This window comes from Saimiri boliviensis, chromosome 6, assembly GCF_048565385.1.
Source record: "Saimiri boliviensis isolate mSaiBol1 chromosome 6, mSaiBol1.pri, whole genome shotgun sequence".
In the NCBI taxonomy this organism is placed as follows: Eukaryota; Metazoa; Chordata; class Mammalia; order Primates; family Cebidae; genus Saimiri; species Saimiri boliviensis.
The window spans coordinates 41423708-41436628 of record NC_133454.1 but is presented as its reverse complement, the minus strand read 5'-3'; the positions used below and the strand labels follow the sequence as shown (position 1 = coordinate 41436628).

At 33.6% G+C, this 12921-nt stretch overlaps 1 protein-coding gene across 1 annotated transcript in view; it reads left to right on the top strand.

Moving 5' to 3' along the window:
• The window catches only part of LOC141584941 (uncharacterized), a 410771-nt gene that overhangs the window by 1156 nt on the left and 396694 nt on the right, over window positions 1-12921 (top strand). The gene's annotated exons all lie outside the window — the stretch shown is intronic.

Genomic DNA, 12921 nt, shown 5'->3' with positions numbered 1-12921 from the left:
TTTTTCGTGCACGTCTCCTCTCGTCCGGGACTCTGGAATGCTCACTCCGCTCCGCGCCACCTCCAGGTAGACTTAAGCATTTCATTGATGATGTCAATAGTTTTGACTGGGTAGAAGTGAAAATGAATTATCCTAGAAAGTTTTAGGGTTACAATCTCACTTCCTCTCCAGAGTCACCTTTCAGATTGTCCCTTCATCTGGCTGCCCGGTACTGAGCTTGTGCCACACTCAGAAGCAGTCACTGCGGTGGCTGTGACTGGTTTCTGATTTCCTCTGTCTGGTTTGAGATTTCCTGGTCTGGTTGGTAAATACGATCTCCTGATTCCAGTAAACTGTGTGAGAGTCATTAGAAGGAGAGGTTCTCCTTAAACGTTAGGGAACCTGATGTCTACCATTAAATTTTTTAAAAAGATAGAGCAAATGCCTATGTTTGCCTGATGTAATAATTGAGAATAGAATGCTTAAGCGGAATTCTTGCAAGGGACTCTCCTGCCAATGGCTTTTTGAAATATGCATTGCCTTATCTCATTCAATATTTTTTTATTTGGTGTCACTAATTACCTGTATTTGTAGTTTGTAGATGACATTTTAAAATTCCTGTTAAAACCTAGTGCTCTTCTGTTTCCTAAGTTTTCAATTTTACTTTTAAAATTGAATCTTTTAAAAAATGTGTCTGTTTTCCGGATACATTTCACCACAGATTGTTATTTAAAAAAAAAAAAAAAAAAACTAATTGTAACCGTATTTTACAAATAATACATTTGTCATTTCAGTTTGTGAAGTTTTAGTCTTGCAAGTCAAGTGGGATTTGAAGCATTTTCCCTTTTTTAAATTTTAATGTTAAAAAACAAGGTTGTAAATAATAGCATTCTGATTTCTCTTCTAAAAGGATAATAGAATATGACACATAAATTCAAGTTAAATTAAAATTTCAAAGTCCACCAAACTGTTAAACTTACCACTTGCTAGGGGAGCTCTTCCTGATGCAGAGGTAATTCTTAACATTTATTCTTCTCAAATGGAAAGCTTTGAGTTTTCATATGACATAATAGCATCATTGATATAGATGCAGGACAAGTTTTTTCCACTTAACTGTCATGATAACACCTGGACTAACATAACCACTGTTGATACAACTATATTTTTCCAAAACAGTAATTCAGTTGTTTTTAATTCCTATTTTCCCAAGTAGTTAAAACCCCTATTTTACTTTCTAAACCTAATCTCTGTTTATCTGTATGATATAAATATATATTTATAAATATATGTATCAAATATATTTTCTCTGTATGACACATAGAAATATATCGTATATATATTGTGTACCCATATGCATGTGTATAGATGTTTATGTCAAATAGTAATATTTTAAACACCTACCTTATGTGTTTATTTTTCTAGTGTTTGAAATATAAAGGTGAACAAAACAAAATCCCTGATATTCTTGGAAGACTCTTAATGTTTATGAATGCTCACTAATGTACCAGGTGTTGTGTAATTTTTAATAAACTTTAGGTATCCTTGCATTTGTTAGGAAACCCAGCTAAAGATTTAGATTCTTTCTCAAGGGAACATTCTTGGTAAGTGATGAAACCAGAACTAAGGATGGAACTCAAGTTATCTGATTTCAGAGACTAGGCTGTCTTTTTTAAAACCTGCTGACTTAATGAGTTTAAGGTGTAATGAGGGGTCTGGGAGCTGAAAAGTAAACTGCAAGAATCCATAGCATTCAGAAAGGTGCTATGTTCTACGTGAAAGACCCCAGACTTTCAGAATAATAATTAATAACTGGTCTCAGATTACAGGTTCTTAATTTCTTAGCTGTATTACGTTGGATACATTTACTTAATGTTTCTTTTCTGATAGGATATATGTAAACTTTCAACACAGTTCTGGTACATAACTGGCAACTCTTGTTAATAATGAGTTGCCCCCCAAAATGTGATAAAGGCTCCTGTAGAGGGAAGTGCAGAGTGCCATGTGAGCAAAACAGAGTGTTTAACTGACTTTCAGGGAATTCAGGAAGAACTCATAGAGTGAAAAAAAAAATGAACTGAGTATGTGTTTGTATGGATTATCAGGTGGAGGAAAGTTATGTCTTTCTAGACACTGCTAAAAGTTTGGTAAAACTAGATTTCAGGGTATATGAGGGGAAGTACTGGAAATGCAGCTGAAAAGCAAAGCAAGGGATGGCTCTGCACCGTCTCACTCAGAAGTATTGTCTTCATCTCATAGAGACAGAGGAACAATGAATGGTTATAAGTAAGGAGGCAAAATGACCAGATTTGCACTTTAGATTAGAAATCTGATGCTGGGAAACTAACCCATATTTTTTAAAATAAACATTTCATTTTGAATAATTTGTATTTACATAAATGTTTCTAGTTAACTACAGAGTTCCCCTGTACCCTTCACCCAATTTCAGTTTTCCTTAATGTTGCCATCTTAGATTACTCTGGTATATTTGTCAAAAATAAGAAACTGACACTGGTATGTCACTATTAATTAAATGCCAGACTTTATTTAGAGTTTTACATTAGAGTATTTTTCTGTGCCAGGATCTAGTTCAGGACACCTCATTATATTTAGTTGTCATAGCTTCTTGTTTTGTTTTTTGACAGTTTCATCTTCTTTGTTTTTCATATGACATCAACAGCTTAAAGAGTACTGGACAGGCATTTGTAGAATGTCTCTCAATTGGGATTTGCCTGATACTTTTCTCAGGATTAGACTGGGGTTATGGATTTTTAGAAAGAGTGCCATACAGGTGAAATGCTCTTCTCATCACATCTGTGATATCCCCTGACATCACTGGTAACATTAACCTTCATCATGTGGTTAAAGTGTTTTTGCAAGTTTTATCCACTCTAAATTAACTGCCTTTTTTTCCCCCATAGTCTTTTCCTTGGAAGTGAGTCATTAAGTATTTTCTGCTCTCCAGGAGGGGAGAGTATCTACATAAATTATTTGATATTTTTGTATTGAAGCATTGTCTCTTCTCTCCCACTTAAAAAAAATTTAGTCATTAATTTAAATCAATATGGGCTCATGTATATTTATGTATTTATATTATTATCTTATTTTCTAATGATTACTTGAAGTACAGGGATACACGTGGAGGTTTGTTACACAGATAAACCTGAGTCACGGGGGTTTGTTGTACAGATCATTTTCTCACCCAGGTATTAAGTCTACTACCCATTAGTTATTTTTTCCTGATTGTCTCTTTTCTCACATCCTCTACCCTCTGAAAGGCTCCAGTGTGAGATGTTCCTTTCTCTGTGTCTATGTGCTCTCATCACTTAATTCTTACTTATAGGTAAGAACATGCAGTGTTTGCTTTACCTTTCCTGTATTAGTTTGCTAAGGATCATGGCCTCCAACTCCATCCATGTTCCTGCTAAGGACATGATCTTGTTCTTTTTTTTGGCTGCATAGTATTCCACGGTGTATATGTATCATATTTTCTTTATGCAGTCTATGATTGCTGGCAATTTAGGTTTATTTTGCACTTTGGGTTATAGTCTTTTGTTATGTTATTCGTTATTTATTACACTGTTCAAATTGGTCCAGCTTTGGACATGGGGTGCTATTGGTATGTGTCCATCCTTTTGTTTTCTGAACATCTCCATGCTTATTGTCACTACAGGAAGCTCTTTATATGTTATCTTTTATATTCCTTGCCTTAGCCTTAGTAAGAACCTTTTCAGTAAGGAGTCCTGATTCTTTTCATCGCAGAATACTATTTAAAAACCAAGATCTGGCAATGGGCTTGATAACTGTTGCTGAGTTTTCATTGCTTCCAGACTCTCACATAGGATAGTGCTTGGTTATACATATATAACCCCTGTTGGTGTACATACCTATAATTGTTTCTCTATCCACCTATACATATATTAAGTGAAAAATGAGTTGTTACTGATGTCCACAACGCATAGTCAGTACTACAGCGTTTATTCTAATCTGCCTTCTTGCTTATCAATACCGCACTTCTCCAACATTAAGAAACCTAGTTCCTACAATAAAGTTAACTACATTTATCTGTGATATTAAACCTAAACTTAGGTTCTCCAAAAACAATTAAATTTTTGATACTATATTTTTGTTTTTCAGCTACTGGTGATTACTGAAAATCTAGGTCTATTAGGGTTAGTTATCTGTATTCCTAGGAAACATTGAATTTCACAAATATTAATGTAAATATATGACATTGTTTATAATATTCTGTCCTAAAAAGCTAGTACATTTCTCAAATAACTACTAACAATTTAATAAATTTATTTGTATATTTACTAGCTTAATGATTTCTTGGCAAAGCCTCGTTTTTTCAGTGCCTATTTTTCTCCAATTAAGCTGATACTTTCCAATTTTCATATATTTTGCTACCGTCACTTTCCAGCAACAGGAACAATACCCTAGTGGCTCACAGAATATATTGCTTTACCTTTTTATCTATCTGTCAACCTTGCATGAAATCAGCACACTAATCTTGCCCTATAGCAGTTGCTTGATTAATCTTTTGTCATCTGTCTACCTCACATGGTCTCTCCATGAAACTGATTGACATTGTGCGTGACTTTAATGCTGATAAATTATCTTTCTTCCAGGACTACAGAATCCTCATTACACCAAAAAGATTACTTTTCTTGTTTTATGTTCCTCATTCTTCTCTCAAGTCACTGTAATTGAAAGAGTTCACTGAGTAGAACTTGGCAGTCTTTCCCTCTTTCACTCATCCTTTCACCATGTATTTCTAGAACATTTTCTATGGATCACAGTATTATGAGGGAATGGAAAGTATTTTATTTATCATGGTATTTTCTCACCACAAGCAAAGGATCCCAAACATAGACTTATATGCAAAAACACACACATGCAAGTGAATACAAAGAATTAAGTTGTAAACCCTACCTTAATGGTAGAAACCTGATGTGATCGCTTTCTAAGCAGAAATCTTATTATATTAAGCAAAAATCTACTTCTGTTCCACTGCTGGTCCTGCATCTCAATGCCTATTCTAGGAGAGAAATAGTCAACAAAGCATCAGGGAAAGAAAATATTTGTACTGGAATAGAGAAAGCTGCAAGGTTTCCATGAGCTAAGAAATAGAGGCACATTCCAGACAAAGGAAAGAGGTGGTATGTACTAGTTGAACAATGCATAGCCAAAGGCAGGAGTCATGATGGGGATTAGTAGCAAATTAGGTTCAGTAGTTTGATTAAAGCCAGATTCTGAAAAGCCTGGCATGGAGCAGACATTAATAACTGTATTTGTTACGTATATTGACAAATGACAGAAAATGATGCTTTGAGCTGTACATTTTCCTGCTTACTTGTTAACAGTATTTATCCTAATGAGTCACAGGTCATTTAGTTAACTTGATTCCTATTCAGATGGTTGATGAAAAATTAATAAAATTATTTGGATAATCAAACTCTTTGAAATGATATCTTAAATTTGGTAAAGTGAATGTTAAATTAGTTTTTTCCAATTTAAACATCTGCACTGGACACATTCACAAAATACATGTTCAGCATTTTAAAATGTAATTTTACTTTACAATATAACAGTAGTGATTGTAAATTGTCTTTTATTAAGCAAATACTATGATATAAGAATGTAATCTTTAGTTCTTATAATCATCCTTAAATTGAGATAGCATTTGCCTTGTTTTAGAGATGAGAAAATTAAAGCTCTGAGAGATGAAGTAACAAGCCCAGTGTCGCTCAGCTAGTAATGGTGCAGCAGAATTCAAAACAACATCTTTTTTGGCATAGATCTTGTGCTTTTTGGACTATATATATGTATGAGAAAAGCCAAGTGTTTGGTTTATACCAGTTATCTTTGCTTTCGCTCTGATTTAAGCTGAGACTTATACAACATTTAGGAAGGAAAAATATATACTTTTACAGTTTTGTAAAATATTAGTAATTACTGAAGCAATTAACATAATGCTATGGTAACAAAGTTAGATAAATAATACTTATTTCTTTAGGCCTGGTGTGGTGGCTCACACCTGCAATCCCAGCATGTTGGGAAGCCAAGGCAGGCATATCACTTGAGGTCAGGAGTTTGAGAACAGCCTGGCCAACATGGTAAAATCCCGTCACTGCTAAAAATACAAGAATTAGCTGGGTGTGGTGGTGGGCACCTGTAGTCCCAGCTACTCAGGAAGTTGAGGCAGAGGAATCACTTGAACCTGGGATGAAGAAGTTGTAATGAGCAGAGATTGCACCACAGGACTCCAGCCTGTTCAGCAAAGCAAGGCTTTATCTCCAAAAACAAAAAAAAAGAAAGAAAATTTATATCATATGGGAATATTTACTTTGTTGGGAAGGGTAGAATATTAAATAAGAAAAATAAAGGTGGACACTCTAGTGTCCATTCTAGTTCTTGGAACAACTCAAATTGATTTATACTAGAATCATCTATCTCCAAGTTACATTATTAATCACATTCATCTCAGTTTGTTGGGTTTAAGTTCAGTACTGAACATTCTCTCTCCTGTTTTCTGTTTCTTTTTCCCCCATTTCTTTTCTAGCACCTAAGGAGATTGAGTTGTATATATTTAGTCACACCTTATCCTACTCCCTTCACTTGAAAATATCCTTGGCTGTAACTGAATATGTTTTGCATAGCATTTTTAACAAAAATAATATGGAGCCATAGTGACTTCACTTTCAAGACGGTTTTGCTCACGAACTTCTCTGCTTTCCTGACTTTTCAGAAAGTCCCATGCAATGTATGTTTTCCTAGAACACATCATAGTCTAATGTAGAGATTATAGATAAGGCATTTATAAAGTGCTGAACGACTACTATCTTTAGATATACCATTGAAATCTGAATATTCATTCAATATTTTTATTCTGGAAAAATGAAAAAAATAGTGTAAGAAAGCATATTATAAAATTATATGTATTATGATATAATTCTACATATAAAGCCACATGCATATTACAAAAAACATTATTCATGCTTCTCTAGGGATTGTAGGATTCTGGGAGATTTTATTTTCTTGTGCACACTTATATCCCAGACAATATTGTTCAAATTAAAGTTTATTGTTGTTCTTATTGTGGTCATTTAGATGTTTCTGGTTTAATATATCCTTAAAAATTATCACAATAAATGACAAAAATATAGACTTTTTTAAACTAGTAAATTATAATCTGTTGCACATGTATGCTAAATCAAATGATTATGAATTTATATATTGTTATTAAAGAATAGATTGATAATATATACTGATATCTTGCTGTTCTGAAATAGTGAGTGGGGTACAGCTACAGATGAAACTGATAAGTAGATTTGTTGTAGGAATATTATGGGTAGGGACAGATATTGCACATAGTAAAATATTTGATTGTACTCTACAAATGTAAAATATTACTTGAGATATACTTTAATAAAATCGCAAATAAGGGAACATGAAACCTACCCTAAGAAAATAGAAGTTATGTATAAGGGAGATTAGTTTCAAATGAAATGTTAAGGTTCATGAATTGATGGAGAAAAGTGGGCAAAGTTTGCTTTGTAATTGGAGAAAATAAAATGTATAGGGCCGATTGCCATGGCTCATGCCTGTGATCTCAGCACTTTGGGAGACTGAGGTGGGAGGATCACCTGAGGTCAGGAGTTTGAGACCAGCCTGGCTAACATGGGAAACCCTGTCTCTACTAAAAGTACAAAATTAGCCAGGCATGGTGGCGTGTACCTGTAGTTGCAGCTACTTGGGAGGCTGAGGCAGGAAAATTGCTTAAACGCAGGAAGTGGAGGTTGCAGTGAGCAGAGATTGCACCATTGTACCCCAGCCTGGGCAACACAGTGAGACTCTATCTCAAAAGAACAAAGGAAAGAAAAGGTACAAACCCAAAGCCAAACGAATTAAAATGCTTCTAGAACAAGCATAAAAACATGCAGGTTGTCTTGCTTAGAGGTAGAATCCATATCAAATAAGTGAAATCCTGACATGGGCAGAGAAAGAACATATCAAATAGACGGAAGCATTGAGTATCAGACAGGCTATAAAAAGGCATTGAAGGGTGGTTGTATGTTTTCTACTGGTAGACTTTCTGTGCATTTGCAGATTTTTCATTCTAGATGCATAGAATAATCTGGAACTTGGGTGAGACATATTGTAGGCATAGAAAACACAAGACATCTGTGTATATTTCAATCTTATGAAGGACATTTAACATTGTGTAGATAATAGGATCAAAATTATTAAGTGTACCTTTCTTATAGCAAAATAAAATGAGCATAAAGCCCACTATATATTTATATATTTAGTGAAATTTACAAATTACATATATATGTATTTTGGAGATAAGATCATGCAAATATAAAAATAAATAAAAATAAAAAATAAATAAAAATCATGCAAATATAAAAATTGAAAAGTAGAAAATACAGATATTTTAAATGAATTTTACTTAATGGGGTAAAATCTTATTTTTTCTAAAATGTTATTGTTTTCATAATTTTTAATAAAGTCTAATAAGATTTTAGGCTTAATGTTATTATAAATTTTGTTTATGGATGTTTGTGTGAGAGCAATGTGATCAAACTTACTTTATTCATTCTGAAATTTTGCTTAAATATTTTATGCTGCAGATATTTGAAGATATGGTTATAATTTCAGTTTGTTTGGTACACGTTTTAATGGCTATCAAAGTTGAAAAATACACCATAAAAACATATAAACTGCAGTAGAACAGATTTACTGTGCTGTGTTTATCTTGTCACCATATTTATTTTTCAATCCTATATATTAATTATGACAAGCTGATGTGTTGAAATTTTCATTCAATTACTCTTGTAGTCTCATCAAAACTCTTATTTTAATAATAGGTTTAAAATATACAGTAACTGTTTATTTGAAGACTATATTCCTGAGTTTTTCAACTAAATGGATTTGTTTCCTAGGAGATCCATGTACATTTTTGTCAGCAACAAAAACACATGATGATAGATGAACTCCCAAGTATCCCTTTTCAGAATTTTTAAAAATAATATGAGTTGTTTTACCAAAAGGCAGCTATTTTCTCAATGGCTAAAATGTCATGTATACTTTAAAATGACAAACTAATTTTGTTGACACATCTGCTTCAAAAATATATAAATGTATAAAAAATCTATTATATAACATAATACTGACAATGACTTTACCTAAGAAGTCAGCATATGTAAAACACTGTCTTTTTCTTAAGGTTGCCAATTCTTTAAAGTAATTTATCTTAGATTAATAGCAAATCTCTGTGTTGTCATATGTTTTTTATAGTCAGTCGACTTTTCATTGCAAAGAACTGTAAATATCTAGAATTTAAAGACCTGTATTTATGACCATTTGAAAGCATCTGTAGTATGTAAACTGCTCAGAAATGTTGAAAGCAATGACTTAAGGCATCATTATTAACCCTTTTGAATTGTATAAATTTCACTGTTTTCATGAAAAACTCATTTATGATGGATGGACATATACATGGCTAACATAGGGACCAGAGGTCATACCCCAAAATGTAAATCTGCCACACATTAAAACTTCACAAACTGCATTTTTATTATAGTTTGATAAAGCAGTGGCACATAGCAGTAGGTGATTTCAGAGACAGCAGTGGTAGGACTGCGTGAAATGACTAGTGCATAGGGTTTAGAGATCAAGAGAAGAAAAGATGACTGCTGTGTTTCCAGCCTTGGTGAATGGCTGAATGAGTTTTTGATGCAATATAGACAATAAAATGAAAAGATTGGGGGTAAGAAATGAGTTAATTTTGTGACTCAGTCATCACTTTGATAGATACATAATTGATATGTCCTGTTGGCAATAGAATATTTGAATTCAAGGCTCAGCTGAGAGATGTGGACTAGATGTGTAAATTTGGGAGAGGTCAGCCTACCTGTGGTCACCAGATGGAAGGGCCAGGACATACAGGGAAAAGGTGTAGGATAGGAAAATAACATGACTTAGGACTTTTTCCAGAGGAGCAGGGTGGGCAAAAGAAAGATGCCCACTATGAAGAGAAATCAGACTAAGCAGACAGCCAGGAGAAAATGGTGTCAGGAATTTCAGGTGAAAACAGGGTATCCAAAAGAGAAAATGGTAACTTTGCCAAATGCTACAGAACTCATACAAAATATAGTCTGAAAAATGGTCATTCATCATAAAAAGCAATTGATGAAGTTCCAAAAGCAGTTTAGGCTTATCAGTGAGTGATAAAAACTAGTTTTAGTGAGTTGAGAGGAAATGAGATGAGAGCATGAAACTCAGTAAAAATGTCTTGTTCCTGTATTTTTAAACATACCATTCTCTCTATCTGGAAAATAACTTTTATCTTCTCTTTTTATATGTTTATTTCCATCATTCCTTTCTTCTTATATTTACCCTTTCTGTGATAAAATGCAATTACTTAGTATTCTGCATTCCTATAGCACCCAGGTGCTAGCCTCATACTCTACTGAAGACATTTCAGTTTACATTCATTTAACTGGTAAGAGTAGAAGCTTCTTCAAAGTTGCTGGTACATCTGGGGTAGAGCCTGTCTCTCTGAAGTAGGGCATTCCACTTTAAATTAAAATTGAAATGAACTTGAAGACATCTATATCAGGCTTGGAAATAGATATACAAATATTCGATGTATTAAACAATAAGGATAAGAATAACTGCAAAGTATAAAGAAAATATTGAGTTATGAATTTGTATCAAATTTCAAAATAATTTTGTTTCAGTTTTTAAGAAGAGACTTGAGCTTCCTCTGAATGTCTTTTTTCTTTAAAATCAGGCTACATGCTTCGAATGGCTAACTTCAATTCTTCATGACTTTTTAATAGCTAACTTCTTCACACTTTTGTTAGTTCTCATCTAGAAAAATTCTGTTCACAGAAATTAGTAATAAAAATGTCAATTGATTTTTATAATTATTTATCACTTTTCCAGAGTTTGGTTTATTAAACAATTTGTCTTTCTATTGACAACTTAAAATTGAAATTTCTTGTAACAATGGGTACAGATCTTGGCTGTAGTAAAGGTGTTTCATGTTGAGTATTAAAAAAATAACGATTCTTGATTTACACAACTCACAAGCATTGTTGGAAGAGTCACCTCACTGCCAACATGAAGCTATTACAAAGCACACCACTTGCAAAGGGGCAGAAGTATTCTGTATATCTGAAGACAAAATTTGGGGGTGATCAATTGGAGTCACCTGTCACCACTCAACTTCTCTGTCCTCTGGCCCCCAGTTGACAGCATTTTGGGCTGAGTTACAAGCTCCATATGCATCTAGAAGAATTCCTCTGGAATTTTCATAATCCTCTTCTGTAATGGGCAGTGTTCTGCAGCTGGCTAGCCATGTGGTAGATCACCTTTGTGATTGTCCTCTGAACCTTGCAGATAAGCAGTGAATGCTCATTATCCTTCAATGTGCTAACTGCCTGTGAGACAGCAGATGATGCTCCAATTCATCCGAATCTCTCTTAGAGAAGAGATGGATAATTCTACTTTAATATAGATTTGGCTGGCCAAAAAGTCTTTGGAAGTTCCAATCATCATCTGTTTATCCCCAAAACTGAGGTCAGTATTTTATGACATACCTATAAGCCTTCCTCAGCCTACAAGCCTTCTATTTTATTCACAGAAGAAAAGGGACGGAGGGAAAGAGAGAGGAGGGGAGAGGAAGGGAGAGGAAAGGAGAAGAGGGGAGGGTAAGCCAGAGGAGAGGAGAAGAGAGGTACAAAGTTTATGTGATTGTTGAACACTTACAATGTGAAGATGCTGTGTTTTGGGGGAAGACACCAAAGTGCATAAAATTACCCTGCCTAGATACATAAAACTCACAAGTAACTGTAATACAAGATAGAGTGCAGTAAACATAATGAGGGTAAAACTCAGTTCTGTGACAATTCATTTAAAACTGATTAGTTTGTATCCACAGAAATTAAATAATCTCAAATCAATAATGAATACATAATATAAAATAGGTGTTTCAAACTTGATAGGTTCCTTACATTTTACAGAGCAAAACAGTTTGTAAATGTTCAAACAGCCAACAGTTTTGTATGAAAGATCAATGATGAAAAGTAAAGCAATGCCTGAACACAATATATAATGTGTATTTTTCTGATTCAGAAAAAATATTTCAATCATTTTCACTGGTTTCATTGCACTCTAGGTATAACAATAATCTAGGTATAAGAATAATATGTGTCTAGTCTGTGGAATAATTATTAATTATTGTACTGGCTTGTCAAAACATGAAAAGATTGAAATTTTTCAGTAATTCAGATACTCTGAAGTAGTCTAAGAAGACTTACATTGTACCAGAAGAGAGCACCTTGCCTCATATCCCTACATGTTATATTATTTTTGTGGAAGATTAACACTAAATTGTGATTTCTACATTAAGGAGTATGAACTTTACAGGAAGATCTTCATATTTAAATCAGGTAAACATTAAGCCACATACTACCTTAAACCTAGCTCTAAAGACGTGTTGCAATGACATGATAATTTGTCAAAAGGAGACCACTGACTTTTCTCATGAAATAATTGCATTGCCATTATACAAAATTGTATATTGACTGGTTTATTAATGAATTGCAATAAAAATAATTTGAAATGTTAGGTGGCATTTTGTGCACTTTTTAATTATTGAATACTTTTTCAATAATTAATATTAAATCCTCATAATCCTGTATCATAGCATTTCATAGTCATGAAATTGCCTGTGATTATACAAAAACATTGATATTAATCTTTAAAATCTACTATTAAGCACTAACATAATTAAGAGACATAATAGAGGTACTTCTTAGAACCTTCGTGTTACTTTGGCAACATAATAGAGATACTGCTAGTCCCTTTGTGTTACTATAAAGGAATACCTGCAGCTGAGTAATTTATAAAGAAAAGAGGTTTATTTGG